Raw genomic sequence first — 18654 nt, 5'->3', positions numbered from 1 at the left:
GCCAAGAGGAAAATGGTTTCCAAAAAAGGACAACACAAGTGGCTTTGATATGGATATGTTCACTGCCTTGAAGAGACACGGCTCTAGAGAAACTCTTTATCAGTGTCAAATTATGACAAATGACATTGGGGGGAAAGTCACAGGGGCCGCTGAACACTGTCGCAGCAGGAACACCTTAGAAATTACACAGGTATTTTTTTCCACCGCTCTGTGCCTTGGGGGGGATAGTTCCCTCCCCTCATTCTTCTTCTTTTACTACTTCTCCTTCCCCATTTCAGTATTAATTAATCAGAAGGAATAAAGGATTGTCTTCTGTTCTATTCATATTTTCTGCTTTATTTTAAGCCTAAGAAAATGGGGGGCTGGGAGGGAAAGAAACATGAAAATGGAGCGTTTGGGTGAAGATAACACCTCCCAGCTTCTCGGCGCGTGCAGAAAGACGTTATTTGCCTCTCTTGACAAGACAAATTGCAAAATTTGTGACCTGCTGTCTTGTCTGGCAGGACGGCTTGGCAAATGCAGAAATGTAAAATAAGCAGCAATTATGGGAAGACAATAAAAGTCAGGAGGCTTTTCTTTTTCCTTTCTCTTTTGGCAGCAGTTTATGAGAGGTAACCTTAGCGTGGAAGCTAAGCGGGGGGCCTCCAGACTGTCACTGTTTTACAGGAGGGGTTCAAGCACAGACCAGAACTTTTGGAGCTGTGTACACACCATGGATTTCAGGCACATTTAAAGCACATGGCTTCTCCAAAGCATCCTGGGAGCTGTAGTTTGTTAAGGGTGCTGAAAATTGCAGCTCTCTGGCTTGTGAACTATAGTTCTCAGGATTCTTGGGGGGAAGCTATGTGCTTTAAATGTACTTTAAATGTATGATGTGTGCACAGGCTAGGTTTGCACAGTTTATTGATATTATTTCTTAGTACTGTACATTTATATCCATCCTTTTATCTAAGGAGCACAAAGTGAGCACACACTTCTCCTTTCTCTTTTATCCTCATGACAGCCCTGTAAGGTAGGTTAGGCTGAGAAGTAGCCCCAATGGGCTTCATGGCTGAGCGCAGATTTGAACCCTTGTCTCCTAGGTGGCGCTGTGGGTAAAACCTCAGTGCCTAGGACTTGCCGATCAGATGGTCGGCGGTTCGAATCCCCGCGGCGGGGTGATCTCCCGTCTTTCGGTCCCAGCTCCTGCCCACCTAGCAGTTCGAAAGCACTCTTAAGTGCAAGTAGATAAATAGGTACCGCTTTATAGCGGGGAGGTAAACTGCGTTTCCGTGTGCTGCGCTGGTGCTGGCTCGTCAGCTGCAGCTTCGTCACGCTGGCCACGTGACCCGGAAGTGTCTTCGGACAGCGCTGGCTCCCGGCCTCTTAAGTGAGATGAGCGCACAACCCTAGAGTCGGACACGACTGGCCCGTACGGGCAGGGGTACCTTTACCTTTACCTTTACTCCTAGGTCCTAGTCCTGCATTCTAACCACTTCAGTGTAGAAAACATTCCCTATTTGGAAAGTCTGAAAAACACTGATCTAGACCAAGAAAAAACAACCCTTAACAACTCTCCAGTCTGTTTTTAATGTTTTCTAACAGCTCCCTCAAAGCCTTGTCTATATAAATGTTGAATTATATGGTTCTTTGACTCTTTACTAGAAATTGCTCAGTATGACCTTCTTTATATAATCTTTTTCATTTCCGCCCCCCCCCCCAATATTCTGCCGTATCTCACAGAGGAATATCTATAACTGTCAAGAAGCACACCCCCCCCCATCAAGAGACAGCTGTGTCGCTCACGCCTAATAAAGTTGTCCTCTCTCCAGCTATGGGGCAGTAATCTGAAATAAAAATGTTACCAAAAAATGAGGTTGGTTGGGTGGAAATCTTCGGCATGGGTTTTCTTAAGACACTCACACACATACAGCATGTTGGAGATGAGATGGAATACAGAGAGAAGATAGTTTATCAACTTGTTATATTTCTGATTTCACCTTCTGCCCTCGTTCCTGATGGAATTCCAGCTGGGTCAGTATAAAAGGTTTCCAGCTGAACTCACCGTGTGTCTCTGTTTACAAGATCACACCGTTCTTACCTGGCTTAATTCATCTGGAAGGAGTACCACCCTGTTTACCGTCCTCCTAAGAAACAATTAGGATTTTCAGCCACAGTCTACGTCAGAGGCAGTCAGAAGATAGATTAGGTAGGATCTGCTGATCTGCAAATAGCTTTCTGGGCTACTTGCACCAAAGTTTTCTGATTCCCAGTCGTTTCACAGCAGCAAGTTAAGGCCATTTCTGCTCTGTAGATTTAAAGTCCTCTTGTACCACTTAAATAGTTGTAGGTGGTCCCAAAGAGTTCTGGGAGTTGTAGTTTGTTAAGGGTGCTGAGAGATGCTAAGAGAGACCCCCTATTCCCCTCACAGAGCTGCAATTCCCTGGGAAGAGGGGTTGGTTGTTAAATCTCAGGATTGTAGCTCTGGGAGGAGAACGGGGGTCTCTTCACAACTTGCAGTGCCCTTAACTACAGTTCCCAGGATTCTTTGGGGGAAGCCATGACAGTTTAAAGTGGAACAATAGTGCATTACAAGTATGGTATGGATGTAGCCTAAAATAGCCAGCAAAAATAGGTGAGCTTCAAGCCCTTATTTGTGTGGCCAGTGGGCCACTGGATTTCTACTTGTGACCTTCAGAAGAACTGGGGAAACCAATACTGATGATTTGAACCCAGGTCTCTGCAGTCTAAAATTCCACCCCCTACAGAGATAAAAGCATTCCATGCCCAGCGCAGTGAGCAAACATGTACATTTTTTACCTCTTGGCATTTTGGCCAGGCGTGAGCCCCTTTCTCACTTTCCCCTTAGCGTGTAGAAGGATCAATCAAAATAGAATTACAAGGACAGAACAGGAAAATATTTGCTCAGCCTAATGGATACGCTGATCCATGGGGAGGGGACATTTTCTGTTTTATAGGGCTGATGCCATCGGGATGCTATATTTAGGACCTTACACTTTAACAGAAAGAAACACAACAACCCCTGCCCAAGAACGAAACTTTCCTCAGAAATATTTAGTCACGCTTTTGGTTTCAAAATACTGTATTTACCCGAATGTAATGTGATCCTTTTTTGGCCAAATTACGTCACGAAAATTAGGATGTGCATTAGATTTGATGGCACATTTGCATTCGGCAGCAAATACCTCTCCTTTTTATGTTTTTTTGTTTTAAGGTTTTGAAAATTGAGGTATGCATTAGATTCGATGGTGCATTAGATTCGTGTAAATGTGGCACTATGTGCAGAGGGCTTCTAAACCTATTTTAATTGTTGTTTTTTTATTTAAACCTCTACCCACTCTCCTCTTTATCCAGAAAGGCTCCAGAGTGAACCTTATATAATATCTGTAACAAATCTGACAGTCCCTGCAAGGCTAGGAGGAGTGGCGGTGATTCAGGCTCCTGGCCTTAACTTCCTCCTAGCTGGATGACAGTCTGTTTCCCAGAAGCCTTTGTGGGGGCTTTATCCCCCATTGCCAACATGTCTTTAAAGTAGCTACCCAGATCCATCGAGTTGTGGAGAAGTTTTGGATGTTGCTCTGTGAGATTGGGGGGGGGAGTTATCACATTGTTCACTTTTTGAAAATGCCAAGGACTGACTCTCACAGAGAATGGAGCTGTGGGGATTAAAGCCTTTTCAGGCAGAAGCAAAAACTCAGCATTATGATCATTTCTCCCACCAACAAGGCAGAAGAATTGCTTAGCCCAATCCACAGGGGTATTAGGAGGACTAATGGGATGAAACTAAAGAAGCAGCATTTCGGCTTATAGCCTTGTGAAATTCGTGGCGGGGAGAAGAATTAGGCTGCCAAATAGGCTCATCGGGAGAACAAGACTTTATCTCTCCTGGGACCTTTAAAATTAAGGAGGACACAGTAGTCACAAATATTCTGAGGAGAACCTTTAGCTAAGTTATACAGGGCTGGGTATGTGTGGAGGACTTAATATGTGGGTGGGCAAAACTTCTAGGCATCTCCCATTTTGGGCGTGGCCGCCGGGATGTCTTTTAAGAAGGGAAGAATGATCGTGCTGTCAAATTATTGAAATTATTTTAGCCGATTAAACTGTCAGGCTTTTAACTTGACTAAAGCAATTAAATAATTTTGCATGCTAGGCTCCTCAATACAGGTGCCTTTTTTCAAGGTTTCTCTGGCAAGGTTACTGCTTTCCTTGATACACAAAAGGATTCCCCCCCAAAAAAACTCTTACTGCAAGGCCCCACCTAAGTAAGTGAGATATACAGTATATGGAATATTGGCTGCTCTTTTTTCTGTTGGCTTGGTTCCCCCACTCCAGTTTAATATATAAGTACTTTCAAAAACATTAATAGTCCTGGAATCAGTTCTGAGGAAGGGAAATATATAAATGTTTGTAAATAAATACATGGTAGCTAGTAGCCATCAGCTGCCAAAAGCGATTGTCTGACTAGGGATGACCAATATAGCATCATTTCTGGCCTACAAATCTCATCCTCCCTGACCATTAGCCATTGATGTCTGGGGCTGATGGGAGTCGTAGTCCAAAATATTTTAAGAGCACCATGTTATCTACTCCTGAATTAGAGAAGAAAGTTCCCTCTTTACAGCACAATAGCAAGCCTGTTGCAGTGCTCTCATTCTTGCTGATCAGGAGTAGAAACTGAAATAAAAACAATAGGCCAACAACCTATAAGAAACAAACCTCCACAACTCACAAAATCAGAAGATTAGAAAATAGCTGCACATGATCAATTGGGCAAGTATGGTTTGACAAAGTCAGGTTGTGCTGTGCAATTTTATTTAAGCAGCAGGCCTGGCATATGTCATGCAACCAACTCTGCCATTTGCTGGTTTGACTCTGAGGTCACAATCTCATAGCTCAAGCCCACTTATGACCTACAATTGGCCTAGCAAGGATGACTTCAGGAGGAGCCATGGGGATTGCAGGACCTGCGGAGCTTCATTTCCCCTGCCCTTGAACTACCTTTAAGACCTAGATGGAAACCTGGAGAAGCTTTGAGCTTGTTGGGATGGAGTCAGGGCGACAGTCCCGAGAACACCCTTCAGAGTCTCCATCTGGTAAGACAGTCTTGACTGGCGCCACTCAAAGCATCTCAGCCTGCCTCCTCTCCACCATGACCTCTGCAGTTTGCACCCAATATGCCCTGGATTTGGGGAGATTGTGCCATGACCTGAAGAACACTCAGGAGGACATGAAGAACTTCCAGGACAAAGTCACGGGCACCTTGGTGAAGCTGGAAGGCATCCTTGGTTACTTGACAGAACTGGTGGCCAGGCTCGAAACCAGAATCCACAATGTGGAGCAGAGGTTGAGGGTAGAAGAGGACAAAGGCACAGCGCGGAGCAAAGTCCTGTCCTTCCTGCTGCCCAGGGAGAATGATCTACGCAAAAGATGTGTTATAATGGAAAACATGTTTTTCAAGAAGTGGACCTGGCTGGAGGAAATGGTCCAGAAATGGACCAAAGATTGGAGAAGCCCAGCAAAGTTGCAATTTGCAATCCGTGAGAGAGGAAACGGAAGTCTTGCCCTCGAACTTGGGTCAGAGGACCAAACGTCAACAGGGAGTTATGAAGGACTGGGATGGGAATGAAACAAAATGAGGATAAGTAATCATAATAACACATAGACACTGTGCATCCTAATGCTCCATTCTTTCTAGCACACCTGAGTATTCATGTGAACTTTGGAGGTAATAAACTAATTATTTGTTCCCCAGTTTATTTATTGTTTTAATGGTGCAAAGAGAGAGATTCTAGTTCAGGGGTCAGCAACCTTTTTCAGCCGTGGGCTAGTCCACCATCCCTCAGACCATGTGGTGGGCCGGACTATATTTTGCGGGGAAAAGAACGAATTCCTATGCCCCACAAATAATCCAGAGATGCATTTTAAATAAAAGGACACATTCTACTCATGTAAAAACACACTGATTCCTGGACCGTCCATGGGCCAGATGGAGAAGGCGATTGGGCTTTAGGTTGCGTACCCCTGTTCTAGTTGATGCAAGAAATACAGTACAGTGGTATCTCGGGTTACATACGCTTCAGGTTACAGATGCTTCAGGTTACAGACTCTGCTAACCCAGAAATAGTACCTCGGGTTAAGAACTTTGCTTCAGGATGAGAACAGAAATCGTGCTCCGGCCGCACGGCGGCAGTGGGAGGCCCCATTAGCTAAAGTGGTGCTTCAGCTTAAGAACAGTTTCAGGTTAAGAACAGACCTCTGGAATGAATTAAGTTCTTAACCCGAGGTACCACTGTAGGTTATTTTAAGCATTTATATACTGCTTTTGGGGAATGTATCCCCTCTTCTTGGGAGCAGGATGAATGAAATGCTATTTAAGAAACATTAATACAGTGTAAGATTGTAACATACTAAATATTTTGAAAAGCATGGATGAATAAAATTATTCAGCTGGTGCCAAGGAGATAACAGAGATGGCACCAGGCAAGCTTCCATGGGGAGAGACTTGCAGAGGCAGAATGCCCCAGAAAGAAAGACCCTATTCCATCTCACACCTGTTAAATACAATCAGTGTTAGCCTTTACCCTGCCAATTCCCAGCCAATACAATAGCGTTAATGGGTCCTCTAATCAGGGTTCAGAATTGCTCATTAGGAACTGAGACCTAGAGAAAAGCATGGTCAAACCCATGCCAACACATTTAAAGCTCATTTCTTCTCCCAAGGGAAACTTTAGTCTAGGGAGGCTGGAAATAGTAGCTCTGTGGGCAATAGACTGCAGTTCCCGGGATTCTTTGGCGGAAGATATGTGCTTTAAATGTTTGTGTGGATGTGAACCATGATCAGTGATAAAAGACTACAGGCTCCAGACTGTAACTGAAACATATAGATTGGTTTATTTCTTATTAATGTAGCAAAGCATCTATACTACTTGATTGCAATAAAATCTCTACGTTTACAAGGAATTGGTTATAATTCTTCATTATCATTATCTTCACATGGAAGCTAATGGTATTTTGAATTTGGGAGAACACAAAGTGGTTTAAATCAATGTAATATATAGCAACAGAGTATCTTTGGAAAACGTAGTTTCAGAATGGCATTAAGAATAGCATTGGAACTGCATAGACAAAAGAATCACACTGTTTGTTTTTTCCTGTTCTAGTTGACCATTTGGCCTCCTCCAGCCCATCTAGTTGTGACACAGAATTCCTAAGTTTTGTAGCATCTCAGTATTTGGGAGTGAAGTTCATAGCTACCCATCTGTGACTGCGGGCCAGGATCTTGTAGCCTTCAGCTGGGTGAAAGCTGGCCAAGCAGAATTGTATAGACAGCAGGTAGAAAGAGAACAAAGGATTATTTGAACACATCTTATATTGACCAGCAAACAGGGCCAGGAGGGTGGAATTTCCCATCTTTACGTCAATTTCATTATTTATGTAGGGGAACCCTGTAAGATATTAACTGGCATAACTCGTCTGGGGCCCCCGCTTTTCCAGCACACCCTTTACAAACATTCCAAAAGCATTTATAATTCTACTGCCATTGTGATGTTGTTCTTCTCATCCCATCCCATAGCATTGCTTTCAAAAGAAAAATGGCTCTCTATTTATGCTGTTGGTATGATGTTATCTTTTAATCTTATCACTGTCCAAAATGCCAAGGTCTCACATGACTATTACTGAGAGACGGCAGAAAGTTCCAAGCAACTTACATAAAAGTGGCATGGAACTGTATATTTTTCTTCCATTTTGGCCCAATCATGGCAGCTCTACTGTTTGCTAAAATTTGCTATAGTTGACTGTTCTGCAGGCTTAGGTGGGTCCATATTGGCAGCACTTTCCTGCCTTTCTGTTGATAGCACAGGGAGCTACAGAAGTGCCCTGGAGGGAGCTCTTGTTACCTGGGCAAGTTACGCTTATTTCTTGAATTTATACCCCACCCTTCCTTTCGAAGGAGCCCAAGATGGCAGACAGAAGAACACTTTAAAAATGAAAACAAAGCAAAAACATTATAAAACAGTCAAAACATTCTAAAAACATTTACAGTTAAAACCATCTAAAACCAGTTAGAAACATACAGTACTTCCATCCAGTGATCTTCGGGTTGCTAGGAACAGTATCATTCATCTGCCAAATGCCTAGGTAAACGGGAATGTTTTCCAATTCTCCCTGACAGTAAAGATGGAGACTTGCACACCTCACTAAGGAGGGCATTCCAGAACTGAGGAACCAACACTGAAAAGGCCCTGTTATGGGTCAGTGCCAGTCAGGCACCAACAAGGCCTTACCTGTCAATTGTAGTATCTGAGATTATTGATACTGAGGAAGGCTCTCTCTTAAGTACTTGGGTCCCAAGTTCATGTGGTCCTTGAGATCTTCCGGCCCTAAGCCATATTAGGCTGCAGTCCTACATCTTTCTAGATGTAGCAAGATTGGCAACTTCTTTTCACGAGCTCTACTGTTGCTTAAGCAGCAGGCTGATATGCAAGACATAAGTTGATGGATGCTGCTTTATCTTCTTCATTACACTGAAACTTAGTTCTAAGCATACATGCAGAACTTCAAGTTGGAAGCTTTCCCCACCATTGATCTAACCATGGCATGAATAGCTTCACTTGTTTAATTTCTGCATCCCAGGCTCTGTTTAGTGGTACAGGAGTACCAGTAGAAAAAAGGGGGGTGAACGTACCTATATCTACTGTATGCTGGCCTGCCTTCTGCCCCACCAGGCCCACTAGGGACCAGCCACCACTGAATGCCTTGGAATGACACACTGCCAGGTGTTCAGGGGCACTGTGGCTGGAGGGCAACCAGTGTAGGAGAGAGCCCACCTTGCAGAGACCTCCTCAGACCTGGACCTGCCTCTTCTAGCATCTGCTTGCACCTCCTCCAGAGAGAGGCCTGCCTTGCTCTTTGAGAACCACTTTGCCAATGAATCTGGGTTCTTTCCCCATCACTTTCCACACCAGCTGCACCTCCAGCGCCTTACCTGATGCTACTCTGCCTGACAGCCAGTTTGAAACAAAACAGAACCGCCGCAAAAGAGATCAAGCCGGCTAATCGTACATGGCAGATAAATAATTAACCATCCATCCCGGCTTAATACCAGAACAAACCAAACAACACACAAACAACAGAAAAGTCAACATATTTAGGAGCGGGCGCCCGCCCTCTGCAGAAAGCCCCATAGCCCTGCCTAAGATTTAAAATTTACAAAATGCTAGCTCGCTAAATAATCAGACGGCTTCGGTTGTATCTCAGAAATGGCCACCTGCGGCTAATGCTCCAATTTTAAATGCATCCCCGAGTCAATCTTTGTAAATTCCACATTAAAAATTGATCTGCCTGAGAGGAGCCTTAATATGGGATGTTTAGAATACACACATTACATTCAGAGAGAAGCCGTTGAGCCAGGAAATTTAAGAGCACATGCGATTAGAAAGAAGAGTAGTTGGGCTGTTCATCTGTAGTGAGCGGAAATTGAGTCAAGGTGATCCTGGAAGGGAGCTTTCTAAATTAGGTTGGCACTTTTCAGACAAATACAGCTATGCACAAATAAATTTGCACAGAAGTGTGGGCAACCGGACAGTTCCACCCAAGTCACAATGGCTAACAGCAACAATCGGAGGAAATAAAGACATAACATCATGCATGGAACTTGAAGCTTTATTAATTACCTAATGAAACAACTTGAGTAGAAATCATCAAGATTGCAGCTGCTCTATAAAGGGTTATAATTTTAACTTGAATGTAAGTGAAATTATTAAGATTTTGGAATGCTGACAAAGAAAAAAGCCATCAAACCTAGCATGTGGGGGGGCACTTTAATTAAAATGTATAATTTGGTATTTGAATAATTTGTATCAATGTATTAATTGGATATGAAATGCCATTGTTATAATGGGACCATTATTGGAATAATATTGAAAAACTAATAATCATTTATTTTTTAAAAATAGGAAGTGTGGGCAACTGGTCTAGCAATTCTCATCTCTGCCCCCTGTTTTGCCGGCTCCAGTTGACTGTAGTAGTAGTCATCAGTTCTGAGAATTCTCTTCCTTTGTAACTTGGTTCACACTGCAGACTCATATGGAACATCTGTGTGGTAGGAAGTCTGTGAGTAGGTATGAGTTCCAAGTGCTGGTACAGTTCCCTGCAGGAGGATCTCCGTTCAGCCTTTTTGTCTGAAACCTGGATTTCTGTTCAGGTATTCAGATATTATCTTGCTAGGTAGACTTGATGGTCTGACTTGGCTTTAAAGTAGCTTATGTTTCTGTGAAAGAGTTGGTCAGAATTTGTAGAGGATCCTTAGCTTACTATCTGCTTTTGCATGCCGGTTCAGTCCCTGAGATCGATGGATGAAGGGCGGTATACAAATTTAATAAAATAATAAATATCTCCAGTAAAAGGGATCTGGTGGCTGGTGATGGGGAAAGCCCAGTGGTGGAGGGGTGGGGTGGGGGTTTCTTTTTTCTTTTCTTTTCCAGAGCAGGAAGTGATGATGTTCTAGCCACAGTTCCAGGGTAATTGATGGCTTATTCTGGCTTTGGCAAGTGAATGAGGTGATAATGAGGCTTTCATCTTTGTGATAGATTAGCATAGAGAGGAAGCCAGAGTCCTGGAAATGATAATAAAAGTGGTGACTGAATACTCTTTCCCTTTTTTTGATGGGGATCTTAGTTCACACTAGCAGTTTTAACAGTTCCTTGCAAGATTATTTGCTCTACTACTTAAAACGTTAAAAGTTTGCATTTCTGGTGGTTAAAGGTCGTTTTGTTTAAAGCTCAATGTGTTTTCCATTCGGAAGTAAGCACTATGAAGTTCAGTTGCAGTTCTACTGTGTCAAAATAAAAAAGTTCCTTCCAGTAGCACCTTAAAGACCAACTAAGTTAGTTCTTGGTATGAGCTTTCGTGTGCATGCACACTTCTTCAGATACACTGAAACAGAAGTTGCCAGATCCTTCTATATAGTGAGAAGGTGGGGAGGGGTATTACTCAGAAGGGTGGTGGGAATGGGTGATTGGCAGGTAGCTGAGATGAGCCTGTTGACGACTCTTAACGACTGCAATAGGTCTTGCAGGAAAAGGCAAGGGGTGAGAAGGTGAAGTTCTACTGTGTATTACTGCTCTTTGATGGGTTGGGTCATGTGTGGCCATGACCACTGTTAGGATGAACGCCTTCAAAATTGATCATTATTCTACTTCAAAGGCCTCTGCCTATCTGATACCCTGGAAGGCTGCTGCCAGTCAGAGTAGTCATTACTGAGCTAGATGGGCTTACAGTTTGGCACAGTTGTTTCTAAGCCATTTTTATAGTGCTGCTCAGTTCAAGATTTCCAGGTAATGGGCTGCCCTATGCTTCAACTATAGCATGTTGTTAACATGTAGAATGGGTCCAGTTCAGATCTTCCTATCTTGGTCTGATAAACTGTGGTTTGTCGGGTGGGAATTGTGCCCACACGGTCCCTTTTCTCATATGCTGCTGATAGCGCCAAGGCCATGGGTTGGATCCCTGTCTGGGTGCATATCCCTGCATTGTGGGGAGTTGGACTCGATGATCCACCGGGTCCCTTTCAACTCTATAACTATATGAACTACAAATGTAATGGAGACAGTGGGGATATTTCAGATCCTGACAAGACATTGTGGGTGTCTTGGGGCTTGCCTGCCTGCCTGCCTGCCTGCCTGTGGGCTGTGTGTCGCCTACCGCAGTTCTTAACAGATCCATCATTTTGTATAATTCTATTTTCCTTGTTCCGATTGATTGGTCTTGGAGTGCATTGATCGGCCTTGAGCTCCATAGTGGACTAATTTGGGTAAATGTTTATTATAAGAGGAGCTGATGGCTCGCTCTGGGGGCGCTGCCAGGCCCGTGCAAAACTCTGTTTGCAACCGCATGGAAGGGAAAGTCGCACGAGTGTGTGTTTTAAATTGCAAGCCCATCCGTTAACTGTCATTTGCGTAGTTCCAAATAAACCCAGAATAAATACAGCACTGACTCAGATTTGCCACGACTACTCCATTTCTTACAGGTGAGGAAATTAATCTTATTTTCCTCAGTTTAAATATAATTACGCCACTAAGCTATTCTTTCCTCTTTACTGTAATTATACAGATTAAAGGCTACTCATTTCCTGTACAAAGATACGAGCACAACATATGGCAACAATGGAGCTTTTCATAAATTATATGTATGTTTCTCCCCAAAATATATTGAAAGCCAGGCTGAAACAAACAAACTGCCTATAATGGAGAACAGCAATCTTCCCCCACAAGAAAACAAAGCAGACGCATCTCATGACAGGTGTAATTTTGACAGAAACCTGCTTCATGAATATGGAATGGCAATTAGATGTTTTATTTAAAACTCGGATGCCCTTAGGGGGAAATCCAAGCCCCCCCACTTCATTTATTTCCCTAAACAGAACCTGGTTTAGCCTGACAACATATTTGAATGATTTTCTACTCTTCTTTCGCACAGAAAAGAATTGAGGGTCTCTGCACCATAGATGCCATTGGGTTAGGCTTGGGAGCAGAGCAAAAGTCCATGAAGAAAGAAAGAAGCCGGGGACACACCAGGCTAAAAACAGGAAGCCACCAGTGTAGGCTGGAATAACTTGTGTGGGTGCCGCCAAGTGGGCCGCCAAACCATTTATTAGAACCCAAGCAAAGCCTTGCTAGATCAGTAGATGGAACCAGCGGCTTCAGACCCTTGTTCTTGCAGAGGCCAGCCAGACCATTGCAAGCTGGGTCCTGGTCATCATTAGGGTTGCACAGGCATTGACCCTGCACTGCATACACCTGTCTAAGGAGCTAGGTGTCTGGGGTCTCTTGCCAGATGTGAGGGTGTAAACGGTTCAGCTGAAGCTTCCGCCTGGCTGTGACTTCTTAGCTGAGTTAATGTCCAGTACATAGCTGTCAACTTTTCCCTTTTCTTGCGAGGAATCCTATTCGGAAAAAGGGAATTTCCCTTTAAAAAAGACCATAGACAGCTATGGTCTAGTATTGGAGCCTGCCTAGAGTTAGGATGCCTTTAGGAAGCAGAGGGAGGGTTCCGAGCTAGGTGTTCTGGCTCCTGTTTAACACACACACACACACACACACACACACACACACACACACACACACGAGCACACAAGAAGAGCCTGCTGGATCAGGCCAGCAGCCCATCGAGTCCATCATCCTGCACTCACAGTGGCCAACCAGATGCTTCTGAGAAGCCCACAAGGAGGACCTAAGCACAGCAGCAATTCTGCCCGCTTGTTTCCTTCAATGGTGGGAGATTTGACTAGACCCCTTCAGCTTTGTGACTCTGAGAAGCCAGATCTTCCCAATTTCCCCCATTTTTGGATAACATTGATTTTCTTCCTTAACTTAAACTTCTTGTGCGTGTATCATTAAGGCTAGCCTCTGTTTGCATATGTCAGTCGCATTACCAACTGGCTAAGCAACCCAGCCTTGGCTCCTTTCCCACCATGATAGACATGTGATGGAAGCTCAGGAAGCATTTGGTGGGATGTGTGGGCAACATCTTCCCAGGGTGATAATTTATGCACCAGCAAAGGCCATGCTTCCCAGTTGTTTGAGTGTGCAGAGTTGGGTAAAGCAACACCTCAGTTCTGTTGGACAAGTTTTTGGGGGGCAAGTACACAGCTGGCGCTGTGGGTTAAACCACAGAGCCTAGGACTTGCCGATCAGAAGGTTGGCAGTTCAAATCCCCGCGATGGGGTGAGCTCCCGTTGCTCGGTCCCTGCTCCTACCAACCTAGTAGTTCAAAAGCATGTCAAAGTGCAAGTAGATAATAGGTACCGCTCCGGCAGGAAGGTAAACGGTGTTTCTGTGCGCTGCTCTGATTCGCCAGAAGTGGCTTAGTCATGCTGGCCACATGAACTGGAAGCTGTACGCCAGCTCCCTTGGCCAGTAAAGGGAGATGAGTGCCGCAACCCCAGAGTCGGTCACAGCTGGACCTAATGGTCAGGGGTCCCTTTACCTTTTTTACTGCTTATGCTACAAGCTGAATGGGTTTGGCAGGTTCAGAAAACAAAGCCAGTAAATAAGCTTGTGCACAGATTTTAACAATTTTTTTTGGACCTGTACTATTTTTCTGTTAATGTCACTGAGAAGGGCAATGGCAATGGCTTAGTACTTTTCTCACAGGTGCTCCAGCAAAACTAAGGAACCATGCTCATTGAGGCCAGTGGGGGGGTGTGAAGCTGCCCCCCGACACCTGCATCTGTTGGGGCTTCACAAATGCACTGGTGGGAATGCCAATAGTTCCCCCCCAACTTCATATGTTTATTCACTCTCTGCTACGTCTGCTTCTCCATTTGGGGCCTGCATCACTCTAGCTTGGCGATAAATCGGGTCCTCCCTTAAAGAGGGCACATATTGCGGTGAGACCTGGAAAACTGACGCCCTGTGTTGTGGGTGGGTATGATTGGTCAGCCACAACACCTGATTGGTAGGTCCATCAAAGCTGGATGCAATCTGGCCAATGGGACGCAGTCCAAACGGTTTGAGGGACCTATTTATGCCCCTTCACGTGACCCAGAGCTTCCTCTTTCGGCGCGTGCATTCGGAACACTCACCCACCTCTCCCTACTTTTAGGGCTTTGTGCTTGACCTTGCTATGGCATTGTGGGTCATCTGTTGTTGGGACAGGGGCACGGCAGGAGTTTTCCCCACTTGGCTGATTGGCTGTTGCCATGTGGGTTTCGCCTGCCGCGTAGCAAATCGTCACAACTTGTAAGGTGGCGGATAGGCTCTGGTTCAGGTGATAGGGATGGGAGAACGCTCTCGCCATCCCTATGTGAAGGGTATTCTGTTAAAGGAATCCAGGGACTCAATGGTTTGGTCAACCCCTGAGAGAGGGTTGTGCCCGTGCCTGAGTCCAGGGGGACATTTGGGTGGCGGAGTTAGCCCGTTCCCGGCTTTCCACTTATCCGAGTGTTCACCCTTGGCTGACCTATGCTGGAACCCTGGGTCAGCGCTACCTGCATGGCAGGGAGCTAGTTAAACCAGAGCCTATGCAACCAGTCACTTTCTGTAATCAAAAAAGTTGTGGCCTAAATTCTGCCAAAAACCAAAACCAAAATTTTGAGTCAAGTGTGAATTTATTTAGGGGGGAGGTTTCTGGGTCTGAACACGTAATCTTATGCATTTTACTCAGAAGCAAGCCCCATTGTCTTCAATGGAGCTTACTCTCATATGCGTGTATGTGGAGTTGCAGGCAAGATGCCCTGCCAACCTTGGGGTCACCTGCTGCTTCCTCGCTCTTCTTCCTGTTCTGACTTGGTCTCCTAACTCCTGGCAGTGTGTGTTTGCACACACACACACTTTTCAGCCAAAGATAGAATGTTTTATAAATCTGAGTGGTACAATATCGTGATTTCGTCTTGTTAAACACCCCCCAGGCTCCTGTGGGATGGTTTTTGGAAACGAGATACAGCAATCTCAGCGAGCTTATTCCTCAGCGCTTGAACGTTAAGCAAAGAGAAATGTTCCATGCAACACTGTATATAAAGAGAGCCAGGATTAGATTTCGATTTGCTCCCTGTGAGATGGAGTGCCTTCCCAGTTTTTCTGCCTTTTAAAATCGGATTTCCCTCAGATCCCCTTGTGAGATAGCAGGATATCTAATGAAAGCACCAGAAGTGTTTGTTGTGGCAAAGTAGTGGAATGTACAGGCTGACCGCAGGACCTGGCTTCCTTCCTCCAGACCCCCCCAAGTGTCCCATTTTCCTGATTTAGAGAAGCCGTCCCAGTTTCTGATTTGTTCCCAGAATGTCCCACTTTTCCTTAGGATGTTCCTGTTTTCATTGGAGAAATGTCGGAGGGTATGGAGTTACCTGATCCCTGAGCTGTCTAAAGGCAATCCTGTATGGGGAAGTTTTTTTTAAAAAATGTTTAATGTTTTCTTATGTTTTTATATATGTTCGCAGCTGCCCAGAGTGGCTGGGGCAACCGAGTAAGATGTGTGGAGTAGATATACAGTGGTACCTTGGGTTACAGACGCTTCAGGTTACTGACTTCGCTAACCCAGAAATAGTACCTCGGGTTAAGAACTTTGCTTCAGGATGAGAACAGAAATCGCGTGGTGGTGGTGCAGCAGCAGCAGCGGGAGGCCCCATTAGCTAAGATGGTACCTCAGGTTAAGAATGGACCCCCAGAACGAATTAAGTTCTTAACCTGAGGTACCACTGTAGTAAAGTTATTATTAAGGAATGGAATGTCCCTACTTTCATTTGAGAAATGTTGGAGGGTATGTTCCTCACCCTCACAGCCAGCCTTACCTTTAGACTAAGTGACACCCCCAGCAAATAGGGTATTTGGCACCTCCCTGCCTTTGTTCAACGTTTCCATACCTTCTTTTCCCATTATTACATTTATTTGCGCATTTCACGACTTTGATGCATAATTTATGCCTGTCACATAAGGTGAAAAAATTGCACACATTGATATGACCGCACTCGCTCTTGTGCACACTGCTGTATGTACACAATCTTTCTTTGTCGGAGGGGTCATTGAGAGAGTTTCTAGATTTGCTTATGTAGCTGGCGGGATTCAGTGGCACGCTGACAAATTCAGGTTGCCCCTTTTAAAGTGGATTAGGAGTAGGGTTGGGCGACACCAGCTGTTCTACATCGTGGTATATCACCAGCCAAACATCGCAGTCAGGCGATATACCGTGATGATGAAAAAATAAGCTGCAGTGGCCTGAGCCAATGGCCTGCCCCAGCTCTCACCGTGGGAGCCAAGCAGTTTCACCTTAGCGCCTTGCGAGCTGGGACAACGCAGCTTGTTTGCATGGCCCAGCTGGGGCGCAGGAGGGCTCCTAATCTCCAGCAGAGTAATCCTGGGTCCCCCTCCACTTGTGTGGGAGCCAGTGCTGGGGGATCTTTTAACTGCTTGGCCGAGGTAAGTGCTTCCATTTTTCTGCAGTTTGTCTTCCGCCAAAGCCTGCCTTGTTTGTGTTGCTGTGTGTTGTGATGAAATTACAAAATTAACTATGTGAACAAAATTAGCCAGTGTATGCTGTCTTTATGTTATTCCACCCTGTTCATTTCAGTGCAAAGGAAACACAATGCAAATGAAGAAAAAAAATGTGATCAATTACATATTGTTTGCAGACTGAAAGCAATGACAACAATGAATGCCAATCATATTTGCTGGGATCAGGCATGAAATGAATGGGTTTTTTTTTTTTTAAAAAAAATCAGTTTATATATTTCCCCTCCTCCCAAAGTAGCCCAGGGCAGCAGACACAGCAGTGTGAAAACATTAAAACTAATAATCTAAGAAAAAATTCTTTCAAAACATTATCGCCACCAGTGATCTCAGGGTTGCCAGGAATAGTGTACTTCAGCCACCAAGTGCCTGAGTCACCTTCAGCAATTTCTGCTCCTTTTTTCTGTTTTTGCAGGAATTTCCCGACATCTGCACTTATAGTGGCCTCAAGGAAGGCCTGACTGGCTATCTGAAGCCCTGAATAGGCCTCACTTGTAATCAGAATATATAGCATCGATCCGTTCTATGGCTGTTACTTTTATGCACTGTTTTATATTTTACAGTTGTATTTTATTTTGTTTACTGTTAGCTGCCTTAGGCACCATTACACAAAGAGGAATAATACTTATTTAAATAAATAAAAAGACTACAGCGAAAAACGTGAAGGTGTCCAATGTCTGCTTGCAGTAACCTGTGTCATACAACAGTGATTCCCAAATCTTTTTCCCCATGGATTTTTTATTTTATTTTTAGTTGAATCAACACTGAACATCTTAATTCTAGCCTCTCATTAATTTTGCTGCTAATCCTTTCTACTCATTTCAAGCCCCTCCTCCTCTGGTTTTCTCTCCTCTGGAGAGCCCGTGTGGTGTAGTGGTTAAGAGCGGTGGTCTTGTAATCTGGTGAACCGGGTTCGCTTCCCCGCTCCTCCACATGCAGCTGCTGGGTGACCTTGGGCCAGTCACACTTCTTTGAAGTCTCTCAGCCTCACTCACCTCACAGAGTGTTTGTTGTGGGGGAGGAAGGGAAAGGAGAATGTTAGCCGCTTTGAGATTCCTTAAAGGGAGTGAAAGGTGGGATATCAAATCCAAACTCTTCTTCTTGTTGTTGTTTCAGGTTCTCATAATGCAGAACAGCCACTGAGCCCGCTGTTTGTGCACCACCTGAATGGATCACTGGTGGGCTATGGGCCACCATTTGGGAACCCATCATACAGGTTCACCTGTTTGGGGTTGCAATTGCCTTGCAGATAGCTGGATAGCTCAGTTGGTTTGAGCATGGTGCTGACAACACCAAGGTTGCAGGCTCAATCCCCATAAGGGAAAAGCTGCATTTTCCTGAATTACAGATGATCCTCAAGGTCCCTTCCAACTCTATGATTCTGTGAGATATCTATGAGACTCTGGGAGACCTGGGTTTGTCCTGCATAATCATATATGTGAAATGATATTTAGGCTGCAGTCCTCCGCATACTTTACCTGGGAGTCAAGCAATACCTATTGAACTTCTCCTGAGCCTTCTTGAACAGTGTGTCTTACAAATATAAATAAACCAGCTACTGGAGGTGGGGGCAGACTACACTCGTTGTATCACGGGGGTTATTTCTTAAGTGCTGTTGCAAATTCAGCAGATGTGCGGCTTCTACAAA

General features: G+C 44.6%; 1 protein-coding gene across 1 annotated transcript in view; it reads left to right on the top strand.

Annotated features, from left to right (window-relative positions):
* Positions 1–5754, top strand: part of MRPS23 (mitochondrial ribosomal protein S23) — a 52368-nt gene extending 46614 nt beyond the window's left edge. Inside the window, exon 10 of the mRNA XM_083480161.1 lies at positions 1723–5754. The gene's annotated coding sequence lies outside the window, so the exon portion shown is untranslated. The remainder of the gene's footprint in view (positions 1–1722) is intronic.
* The last annotated feature ends 12900 nt before the right edge of the window (positions 5755–18654 follow it).

This window comes from Podarcis liolepis, assembly GCF_965112155.1.
Source record: "Podarcis liolepis genome assembly, chromosome: 16".
Taxonomy (NCBI): domain Eukaryota; kingdom Metazoa; phylum Chordata; class Lepidosauria; order Squamata; family Lacertidae; genus Podarcis; species Podarcis liolepis.
The sequence above is the reverse complement of the archived record's forward strand: the minus strand, read 5'-3'. Positions and strand labels throughout refer to the sequence as shown.